Here is a 10,874-nt window from a genome sequence, read left to right as displayed (position 1 = left end):
ATGACATACAAATTTATCAATTGCCTATTTTATGTTCATCTATTTCATAATAGTGCATTTCAATAATGCTTGAAAAATGCTAAAGCATCTTTCAAAATAATGTGACTGATGTTCAGGAATGTAAAGTGCCTTACCAGCATTTACACAACAGTAAAACGCAGATTTGGCATTTGTAACCACTTCTATCTCATGCCCAAACCCATGCCTTTCCAATACATATCACTGAACTCTTACTAAAATTTAATCATAAGGATACATTCCAAACTATGTCAGAGTTTAGTAAAAGAGCAAGTTAATAAACCATTAATCCATATATATGCAACACAGAATATCTGACCAACAAACTATATATAGTACTGAAGATCTAATTCAGAAAGATGTCTTCTAATTGAGGGGTACAAATTATAATGATACCTGAAAAACACTGACCTGGTATAAATTAAATATTGCAGGTCAAAATGAAACCTAAATGGGTGTCAAAGTCTGAATGGCACAAATAACTGTTTTCCCTCTTTTAGTAGTATTATGAATGTTTTATACAACTATTTTCAAGGCTTCTTAAAGCTTAAATTGATTCTCCATTCCATTTTCAGAGTGATGATTTAGACACAGTGTTGCCATTTATTTTCATTCATAGCTCCTAAGTATAAGAACTGTGTTATTGCAACACTTTCTGTAGTATCAAATATTGTCAAAAACTGCTAATAAGAGAACGGTCACAAAGACAATTGTCAAAAGGCCTTCCTTCTTCATCAATTTTTCTTAAGTGAAAACATGTGAGTAACCACAGATTGGCAGGATTTCTTTAGGGGCTGTACATGACTTTGCATAGGAGCAAGTGTTTTGGTTATATTTGGTAGAATTCATATCATTTGAATTTTATCAAAAGTTTTACATTTGGAAAATAATTTTTTAAATGAAGTATAATTATTTAGGACTTTCAAGTCCTGCCTAGTTTGCAAAGGCTTCTGCATTCTGTAAGACACTGAATTCAAATTTAAACCGGCATTCCAGTTTTACCCCTCCCCTGCAGTTCGGCTTAGAAAGGAATTAACGGGTGACTTCCTTACGCTCTTCTATCCACCATATTGAGAGTGGTATCACATCTAAAACATAGAAATAAAAGACATGAGTTTGAGAGAGATATAGCTCAGCTAGTTGGTGGATTTATAAAACATTTTCTTTTTTGGTACATTATCAGTTTCTTCTAGGTTCCACTTGGTTATCTATCTCCTTTTTCTTCAGGTGTTATTTATTTGTATGTGTTTCTTGGTTAGATCATATTTTTAATTCTCTAATGAAGAGAGTACCTACCAATTGTTTCTTCTGTCTGCTAACTTTGCCATTGACAGTTTCCTTGTTCATCTGCCACTCTGATTTCATACAATTTCTCCAGTATCATTTTTTTCAAACTCACAAAATATAGAATTCTATATAAAATAAGTGCATTTCAGTATAGTTAAAAATATCCATGGAGCTAATAGTGTGCAGCTTCATGTTGTTTTGGAAAAAATGAAACCTGTAATCTGGTTTTAATTATATAAAGACATCACCCATCTTATTGTCATCTAGTCAGGGCCAGTGTTATTTATTCCTAATGTAGGTTTGCCTCCACATTAAATCATTCCTCAAAAGGGCAGTCCAAGCCACTTTAGCCAGTGAATTATTTCTTCTTGCTATTTTCCTTCCTTTTCTTCTTTTCTCCCTTTTGCCTTAAGATCCTTCATATCTTCATTAATGAGTTTCCTAACTTCCTTCACCAAAGTTCAAGGCCAATCTAGGGTAGACTCTTCACTGGCAGAACTAAAATGAGAACTGTGAACAGAGGAAGTGTTACTTCTCTCAGTGCTCCTTTATTTTCCAACTGAGGGCAGAAGCGTTTCTACAGTATCATTATCAATTTCCCCCACCATCCCTCTTTTATGCTTTACCTCAGAAATGGAGCTATTTATTTGTTCGTACATTATTATTTGTACCTACTATGGATGATAGGAATTATGTCAGATACTAGGGATACAGTAGTGAGTAAAAACTAAGAGAAATTCCTTGTGCCCTTTATGTATGCAGCTTAGCACGAGAAGACAGATCAATAAAAGAATAACAGAAATAAATATAAAATTGTCCTGAGATAAGTGCCACAAAGAGTATATGATGTTATAAAGGTATACAAATAAGAAAAATAGACCCAGTCATGGAAGTGACAATCAGCCTAAATCTAAAGAAAAATTTGGAATTAGCTATACTGGAAGAGAGAAGGAGGTATGAACTGAGTTGAATAGTAACTCACCAAAATAAAGACCCTGCAAAAATTCACTTAAGATGAGGTCATACTATATTAGGCCGGGCCTTGGTCCAATGACTGATGCCGTTACAAGAAGAGAGAAATTTGAACACAAAAATACACATAGAGGGAAGATGATGTGAATATATATTGGTATAAGGCCATACAAAGACAGAAGGAGAGAGTGGATGTATATGTCTACAGGCCAAAGAATGATAAGGACTGTGGGCAGGCGCCAGAAACTAGGACAAAGACATAGGATGCTTTATCTCTCAGAACCTCCAGAGGGAACCAACCCTGCTGACACCTTGATTTCAGACGTCTAGACTCCAGAACTTTAAGCCAGGTAGTTTGTAGTACTTCATTATAATTGCCATAGGAAACAAATACAAGGTATTAAGGAGTTGGTCAAAAAATGTAGTGTGAAAAGGCCCTATTGCTGCAGAGACCATGGCACCTGCAGCAAGGGGCTTAATTGACTGATGGCCCCAGCACTCTTATTCTAAATCCACTCTCATGTTTACTCTGAGATTATATTCCCCATGGCTGCTCTGAACGATGATAGTAGGGGTATGAGTACAGGTCCATTTCTGTGAGATGTAGGACTCTTTCCATGGGTGAAATTGGCTCAAGGACATCCTATCAACCTGGTTGAAAATTTCTTAGAACTGTGCTGCAGTCTAGGAATCTTCTCACACAATCTTCTTTCTTCCCCATTTCCTTCACAAATGACAGATCTGCTTCATAGTATTGAGGCTTTCTTATCCTCTCCAGGCTCCCATTCCTTTACCTTTTTCAGATGTTCTCCCAATAAATATCTTGCATATATTATCCCATGGTGATGTCTGCTTCTCTGAGGACCTGAATGAACACAAGTGGTGTCAGGAGTGATCAAAGAGGATGGGCAGTAAGATGGGTTTTAGGATGTTCTCATTCACTACCTGGAAGGCAAAGAGGATGCCACCCTGAGGAGCATGTGGGTCATCAAATTGATTAAAAGATACCCATTGGAGAGAAATGCCCTGGCATTTATTTGAAAAATATGAGTGGAATGATAATGCTGTAGTTGCCATGAGAATACACATTATAGAGCTTTAACTACAGGAGCTTAATTGACCAAGAGCTCCATATTCTGTGCACTGAAATACACATTTAGCCCAAGACCATGCTTACCATACCCTGCTCCCAGCCACAGGCTAAATACTACAGGAGTTGTAAGGCGGACCTGCTCCTAGGAGACATAAGCACCTTTAGCTGGAGGACTGCTCTCATAAGCACCTTTAGCTGGAGGACCCTGTGGCCGTAACAATGCTTCCTTAGAATTCACAGAATTCTAGGACATAGCAGTCTAGGACACGTTCACCTACCTTTCCCTCTTATCTCCATGCATTGTCATCTCAGAACTCCCCTACTTTTCCCTGACTCCTTCTCCATTTTCTCTCCCAGACATTGACCTAATAAAACCCTTGCACATTTAATTCAATCTTACTATCTGCTTCTCAGAGGATGAGGACTAACACAAAATCTTGAAAGGACAATGAAGTTGACTGCTTACTGCTAAATTGCACTGTTTCCCATAGGGATAATGGCTGTAAACAGCTGTTAAAAGCTAAATGTGAGAGATACAGAGCCTCTTTGGTAGATTTTAAAGAGGCTCTATGTATCTCAGTGGAAGAGCTGACACACTGAAAAGCAGACTAAAAATCTGGTAGAGTCTCAAAGATCTAGATAATTTGAAAGAGTCATCAAGGTAGGTAAGTCTGTCATTCTAAGGTCAGGGTTTTAATTGAAATATCTTAGGATCTTGAAATACAGAAAGAATACATCTGGTTGAATTCTCCTCAGGATGTTGACCCCAAAGACTCCTCTGGACTCAGAGCTTTCAGATGTGGCCCACTCTTTCCTAATAAGAGTTATAACAACCCCACTTCTAGAAGATATGGCAGAGGTCTATCCTCAACAGAACAACAGGTGTCTCAGGTGCTGCACTTACTTCCTCTCCTAGCTGCCAGGGAAAAAAAAAATTCCAGAATAACCTGACTAGGCATGTGATGGGCCTAATAAGGGAGGGAAAGATACACTGAAGTAGATGCAAGAACCACACAGCACATACCAGCAGAAGTATCACTACAGTTGCTTTTGAGGGTGGATCAAGGGGTTGGAATATAAGACTGGCTTAATAGGAGTCCACTGATTTGGAAGCAATTTTTCAGTATGTGGACTTTAACTGTGTGTCAAGAAACCTAGTGTGGGGCAAATTTGCAGTTAATGTGGCTCTTAGTAACCTAGAGAAAGCAATGGCTAAAGCTAAGCACCTGGGATGATACTATTCTTTTAGAGGAAAACCAGACACTTGGTGGCAGGTCAACTACATTTCCATCTTTTAAGGGCTAGCAGTACATCAAATTGGCACAGGGGTAGATACCTATTTCACACTCGAATGTGCCTTCCTTGCTCTCAGAACCTCAGGCTATACCACTATCCATGGAGTTATAGAATGCTTAATCCACAAGTAACAGAATCCCACACAATGTAGCATATGACCAGGGACCCACTTCATAATAAAAGAGGTGCATCAGTGGATCCTGACCATCCTGAGTGACATCACACACCATACCACTTAAAGGCAGCTGGCCTCAAAGAGCACTGAAATAGCATTCTTAAAGGCATGGCTAAAAACCCAGTGTGGAGAAAACACTTTAAAATAGATTGGCATGCCATTGTTTAAGGTAAGATACATTCACTATATTGAAGATCTCTCTACAATACTGTGGCCCCAAAAGATTACATTGATTCAGAAATCCAAGAGCAGCAGGAAGAGTGACTTCACTGGCTATCACTCCCAGTGATCCACTGTTAGGTATTAGACTTCTCATCCTCATACCTCTGGGGTCTTTATGATTGAAAGTCTTTGTCCCCACAATGTACCAGTTGATTAAAGAAGCAATTTTAGATTGGAAGTCCTGGTCCCCCATGATCTAATTAACATCTGTAGAACGCTGCATTCGCAAACTAGATAAAATATTATTTTCAAAAGCACATGGTACATTCATCATGATAGACCATATAGAATATCACAGAAAATGAAAGTGTATGGAGCTGTAGGAATTAGTACTTCCACCAAGACAACTAACGATCAGAAAAGAACTGTCTGAATCAATTATTTTAGCATCAAGGTTTGAAGCATGGGACTATCCATGAAGTTTGGATAGAGAAAGAATTTATCTGGAATCCTAGAATATAATGGCTACACAAGAAGGGAACCAGGGCCAGCTGAGGCTGCCACCGGTGCTTAGGGCTCCTGGTGTACAAGGATCAGGAAGTAAAAAAAAAATAGTCACCATCCAGACAGGGGTAATTAAACATCAGCCAGGAGAAGTAGTAACAAACATTTTTACACAATTTAGTCATGGAGGAATATACAGATCTAGGTCATCCACTTGGACATCTCCTGGTAGTGCTTTGCCCACTGTTGACTGTGAATGGATATGCGTAGCTAATCTTGGCCTGAAAAGGGTATGACTGTCAAGGGTTCAGACCACTGAAAAGTGAAACTTTGGATGACACCAGTAGGTAAGTCTCTGTGACATGCCCAAGTGAGAGTTTAAGATGAGAAGAATATAGACCGGAGAGTAGCAAGGGAGGGGTAAGTATCAGTTGCAGCCCTTGAGACCAGCTATAGAAATATAGTTAACCTTCCTTCCCATCTATAAAATTCCTCATCTATATTGTCCTTCAGAAATAAAAGTTAAAAGGAACTATGAAAAAGCCATTCCTTGAAACTTCATGGAGCAATAGATCTGTGCAGAACAAGGGGTAGACATGATAGCCATCAAAATCTTTTCAAGTCTAATACTTAAAGTAGCATAATTGATTGATATCCCCAGCTGTTTCCCTTCTGGAGCCTGGCCAGGTTCTAAGCACAGTTTATAATATTAATGCAGGCCCATTTCTGTGAGACACAGTACTCTTTTAATGGGAGACTTTGGCTCAAGGATTCCTTATCAACCTGGATAAAACCTTGGAACTCTTCTGTAATCTCTGACTTTTTGTCTGCCGTCCCTTCACAAATATCAAACTTGTATTGCGGTCTGCAGGTTCTCATCTTGTCTGGCCTCTCTTCTTTATCCTTCTGGATTGTCACCTGCCCATCTACTCCTATCTTGGCATCTGCTTCTTGGAGGACATAAGCTTACACAGTACTAGAGAGGAACTGAAATAGCAATGTGATGGAAAACAGAGTAAGGGGAGGTATGGTGACAGAATAGACTAAAGATGCAAGTAGACCAAGATGATCAGACTATGTAAGGACTTATGTTTTGAATTTTTATCTTTACCCTAAGAAAAATGAGAAATTTCTTTAAGAGGCCAATGCCAAGGATATCATGTAGTAAAATGTTTACTTGAAACATAAACATTTCAGAATTGCGTGCATACAAACATCTACAAAAACCACACATTTGCACTTTATTTTTTCAGCTAGAGCTTTCTTCAGTGAAATACAGGAAATACAAAGGACAAACTCTAAGCTACTAAGTCATGAATGATAATAAGTCATCAAACTTCAATAACAATTGGTATCAATAAAAAGTACTTAAAGAGAGACTTCGTAAAATGGTACACATTTTCTTGGCTACAAGAAAGAAAAAAGAGAGAGATCATGAATGATTTAAGCAGAAAAAGAATATCTTTGTAATAATATCACTAGATTATAGAATTGATGAAAGTTCTAGAGACCCAATGCTGTGGCTGTGAAAATGTTCCTTCAGAGCTGCCCAGATATTCACATAAGACCATGCTTCCTTCAAGCTGCTCCCAGCACAGCAAAGGTACTGTAAATAAGCTAAGTTATTCCCAATGTGGGATTTCCCTGATGTGCAACTTTTTCTTAAGGATATCCCACTGACCTGACCAAAATTCTCTCGGAAATACCCAATCCGTTCCTCTTTTCCCCATCTCTTTTCATGGGTGTCAGATCAATCTGAAAGCTGTCTTGTTTGATTGCTGCTTCCTCCCACTTCTTAAACCTCTTCTGGCATTTCTCTCTATTAAATCTCTGCCACATCTTAACCCAACTGCTATATGTTTCTTGGAGGCTACCAAGACTTTAAAAATAGACAAAAAGAGAATGACCAAGCCACAAAACCACCACCAGTTCACTCCATAGGAACAGCCAGGTGGAACACTACTGGTGAAAACACTGTCACTGTTTTATCCAGTGTCATCGTCAGGAACGGTCAGCATTTGTGCTGCTAGACTCTGGCTACTATCTCTCCTGTGGCCACTTCCATCATGATAAATAGTTTCAAAATCCCAGGAAGCAGTGAATGATTGGCTGAGCCTAAATATGTGGCTAGGCTGTCAAAGACAGAAAAAGAAATGTTGCTCCACGGATTATTCTAGAGGAAGGCAGTGTACCCCATAATACAAATATTTCATGCAATGAGGAGTTAAACTAAATAAGTAGAGAATTAGATACTTGAAGGCAAACCAAGTTTTCACAGAAAATGCAAACCAAAATTTCTTGATAAACAGTGGAAAAACAATGTTTTAATAAGGACTTCAAGAGTAAAATTTTAAAAAATTTTGCTAAATTTTATTTTAAAATACTGGTATTTTGTCATATATTTAAGAGGAAGTAGGTCGTACATTCATTTTTGGAAATTGCAAATCGTTTATATGTGATCAATTCAGCTGAATTTCTTATTAGCCTAAAGTAATATTTTTAAATTTTAACTTTAAAATAATAATAAACAGGCACTTATATAATGAAAAAAATAAATAAAATATAATAAAAATGGTCATTTCTGCAAATTATTCAAGGATCTTATCAATTTCCCCAATAGATTTCTCTAATTCTTTAATATTCAAGTCATTCTCTTTGAAATACCAATCATATCATTGTTCTTTTATTTTATTTTAAACTGGTTTAATTTTGCTATTCCATGAGACAACAGAGTGCTGCATCCTCTGGTTCGAGATCGCACACACTTGACACCTAGCTAGCTCATCCACCTTTGAGTGAACTTGCAGATGAGTTACTAAGCTCTGTGAAATTTTCTTTACCTAAAAATGGGCTTAATTAAAAGACCTCCTTCATAGTTTTGAGAACTAAATAAATATATATATTAGAATAGTACCTATTACATAGTAAGTGTTCAGTAAGTGTAAACTGCTATCATAATCTTAGATAATATTTTGTCTGAGATGTCAGAATATTTTCCTTGGACTTCTTGAAACCATGCATCAGCTGTAATTTGCAATTAAGTCTATGGCCATGCCACCCTGAACAAGCCCGATCCTGTCTGATCTCAGAAGCTAAGCAGGGTTGGGCCTGGTTAGGACTTGGATGGGAGACCACCTAGGAAGACCAGGTGCTGTAGGCATAAAAAATAAAAAACAAAATAATAAGAGATTGTAAGCTGACAAGGTCTTTGCAATCTGTGAGGTTAGCCAAGGGTTGCTTCGTCTAAAAAAAAAAAAAAAACAAATAAATAAAAATAAATAAATAAATTTGCGATTAACTTGCATTTTTAATAATATTTTAGATGGTCAATGTAGACAGATGATAGATAAATGGATGATAGTTATAGATATGTGTGTAAGCATGTTAGCAAGAAATTTATTCAAATGCTGACAAATTTATTGGTGTAATGGCTTACGATAAATGTTATGTTAAACTAAGAGGGATGTTTGAGTGGGGACTACTTAAATAAGTGGTGGTTTAATTAGTGAATATTTTTATATTATGATTACATTTGTATGCATTTCTCTAATGGGTTTATGGAAAAGAGAATCACAGTTACATAAAATAAGGAAGTGGTGGAAGAGGGGGATTTTGTCCCAAAGTTGTGTTTTAAGTTTTTTAAATTACTAATCTATTTCCTCATAGTTACTAATTTAAAAATGACTATTCTATAAACTAAATGTGTTTTCTTCCTATTTTGAATTTTGCAAAAAGCTCATAAAATAACATTCGTTCAGATAAATTTGGTTTTAAATATTATTTTCATGAAAGCTGTTGATAACAGCATAGAAAACATTTTGTAAGGAAATGACAAGATTTTTTGAGGGTCTCAGAGAGCTTTATTATTTTTAAATCTAATTTACTATGTAAATTTGGCACATGGAAGAACTTAATTTTTTTTTCTAGTTCTCTTAAGATACGGATAAAAAAACCTTTAATACATCATACAAGGACATTCTTACCTCTCCATCCTTATCTGTCTTCTTAACTTTTCTTTCTGCTCTCCAAGGAGGAAGCTTTTTAAAATTTTCTATTTGAGATCATGCTCTTTCTTGCAATAGGGGCTTTGCACATGTTATTCCCTCCTCCTAGATTATGTAGCCCATAATTTCATCCTTGACAATTAATTTTTACTCATTCCCAAAATTTCAGTTTATATTCTCAGGAAAATCTTTCCTGATCATCAATTTTTCAGTTCTCTCAGAGAACTATGTTCCTTTCCCTCATGGTGATTTTTACTCATTAGTTCTTAGTGCTTAATTCTTATTCATTAGTTACTAATAATTACTTATCCCTCATAGATTATAAACAACATAAAAGCATAGGGTATGTCATTTTTTTGTTCCTGGCCATAACCTAGTGCCTAGAAGAGTGCTGGCCACATTGTAGGTGTTTAATATATATTTATCATGTATATAAATAAAGATATTTTATGCAAAAGAAGTTAATGAATGGGCTGTATTGAATCAATGAGCCTGTTTAAATTAAATGCAGTTTTGTGTGAGTGTATTTTAAGAGACAAGAATCAATGGTTTCTGTTAAATTTGCACCAGTATTTTTAGAATAAGATTGAGGATGATGAAGATTCAGAGAGTTTAAGATGCTTCCCCAAGTCACTGAGCCAATAAGCAGGAAAGTTAGAGTCTAGATTCAGTCTTTCTACTTCCAGCTCTAGGAATAATCTAACATATGACAGTACGTATTTTAACATTTATTCAGAGTAATTTTTTTTTTAAAAAAAACATGGCATAAGAGCTATGTTTTATGTTTATACTCTGTTTAAAAAAAACATGGCATAAGAGCTATGTTTTATGTTTATACTCTGTCCTAAGAGCTAAGGATTCAGAGAAAAGACACAGATCATTTCAGATGCTACTCACAGAATGTTTACAATGAAAAATGCATTCATTACATACAAAATATTACCACAACTAGAAATAATAGAATATCACAATCTCTAAACTCAACAGAAAAAATATATAGATATGTACATGTAAACCCATTTATTAGTGTCTTAGAGCACCATATATTTGGCCCTTTTCAACAACCTTGTGAGTTGTTTATATAATCTTATATCCCCCATTTTTCAAATAAAGAAATTAAGATATTAGTAATTTATTCAAAGTTAAATATCTGTTTAGGAAATAGAGGAGTTTTGGCTAGCACTAAAACTTTGGTACTAGTGGGCTCTTTTCAATAAATTTCACCGCTTTAAAGAAATAACATTTTAGAAAACAGAAAATTTAAGCTTCCAAGCTGCTACTACACTAAAGATACTTTTATCATTATGGTAAAAAAAAAAAAAAAAAAAAGATGGTAATAATCCTACATCATGCACACATTTTT

The 10,874-nt window shown here is 36.1% G+C and overlaps 1 pseudogene; it reads left to right on the top strand.

Moving 5' to 3' along the window:
- Positions 1 to 8,548: 8,548 nt before the first annotated feature.
- LOC120598219 (uncharacterized) lies at positions 8,549 to 8,667 on the top strand (annotated as a pseudogene).
- Positions 8,668 to 10,874: the final 2,207 nt, after the last annotated feature.

Source organism: Pteropus medius, unplaced genomic scaffold (assembly GCF_902729225.1).
Source record: "Pteropus medius unplaced genomic scaffold, Ma_sr-lr_union100, whole genome shotgun sequence".
NCBI lineage: Eukaryota > Metazoa > Chordata > Mammalia > Chiroptera > Pteropodidae > Pteropus > Pteropus medius.
This window is presented reverse-complemented; position numbering and strand designations above follow the sequence as displayed.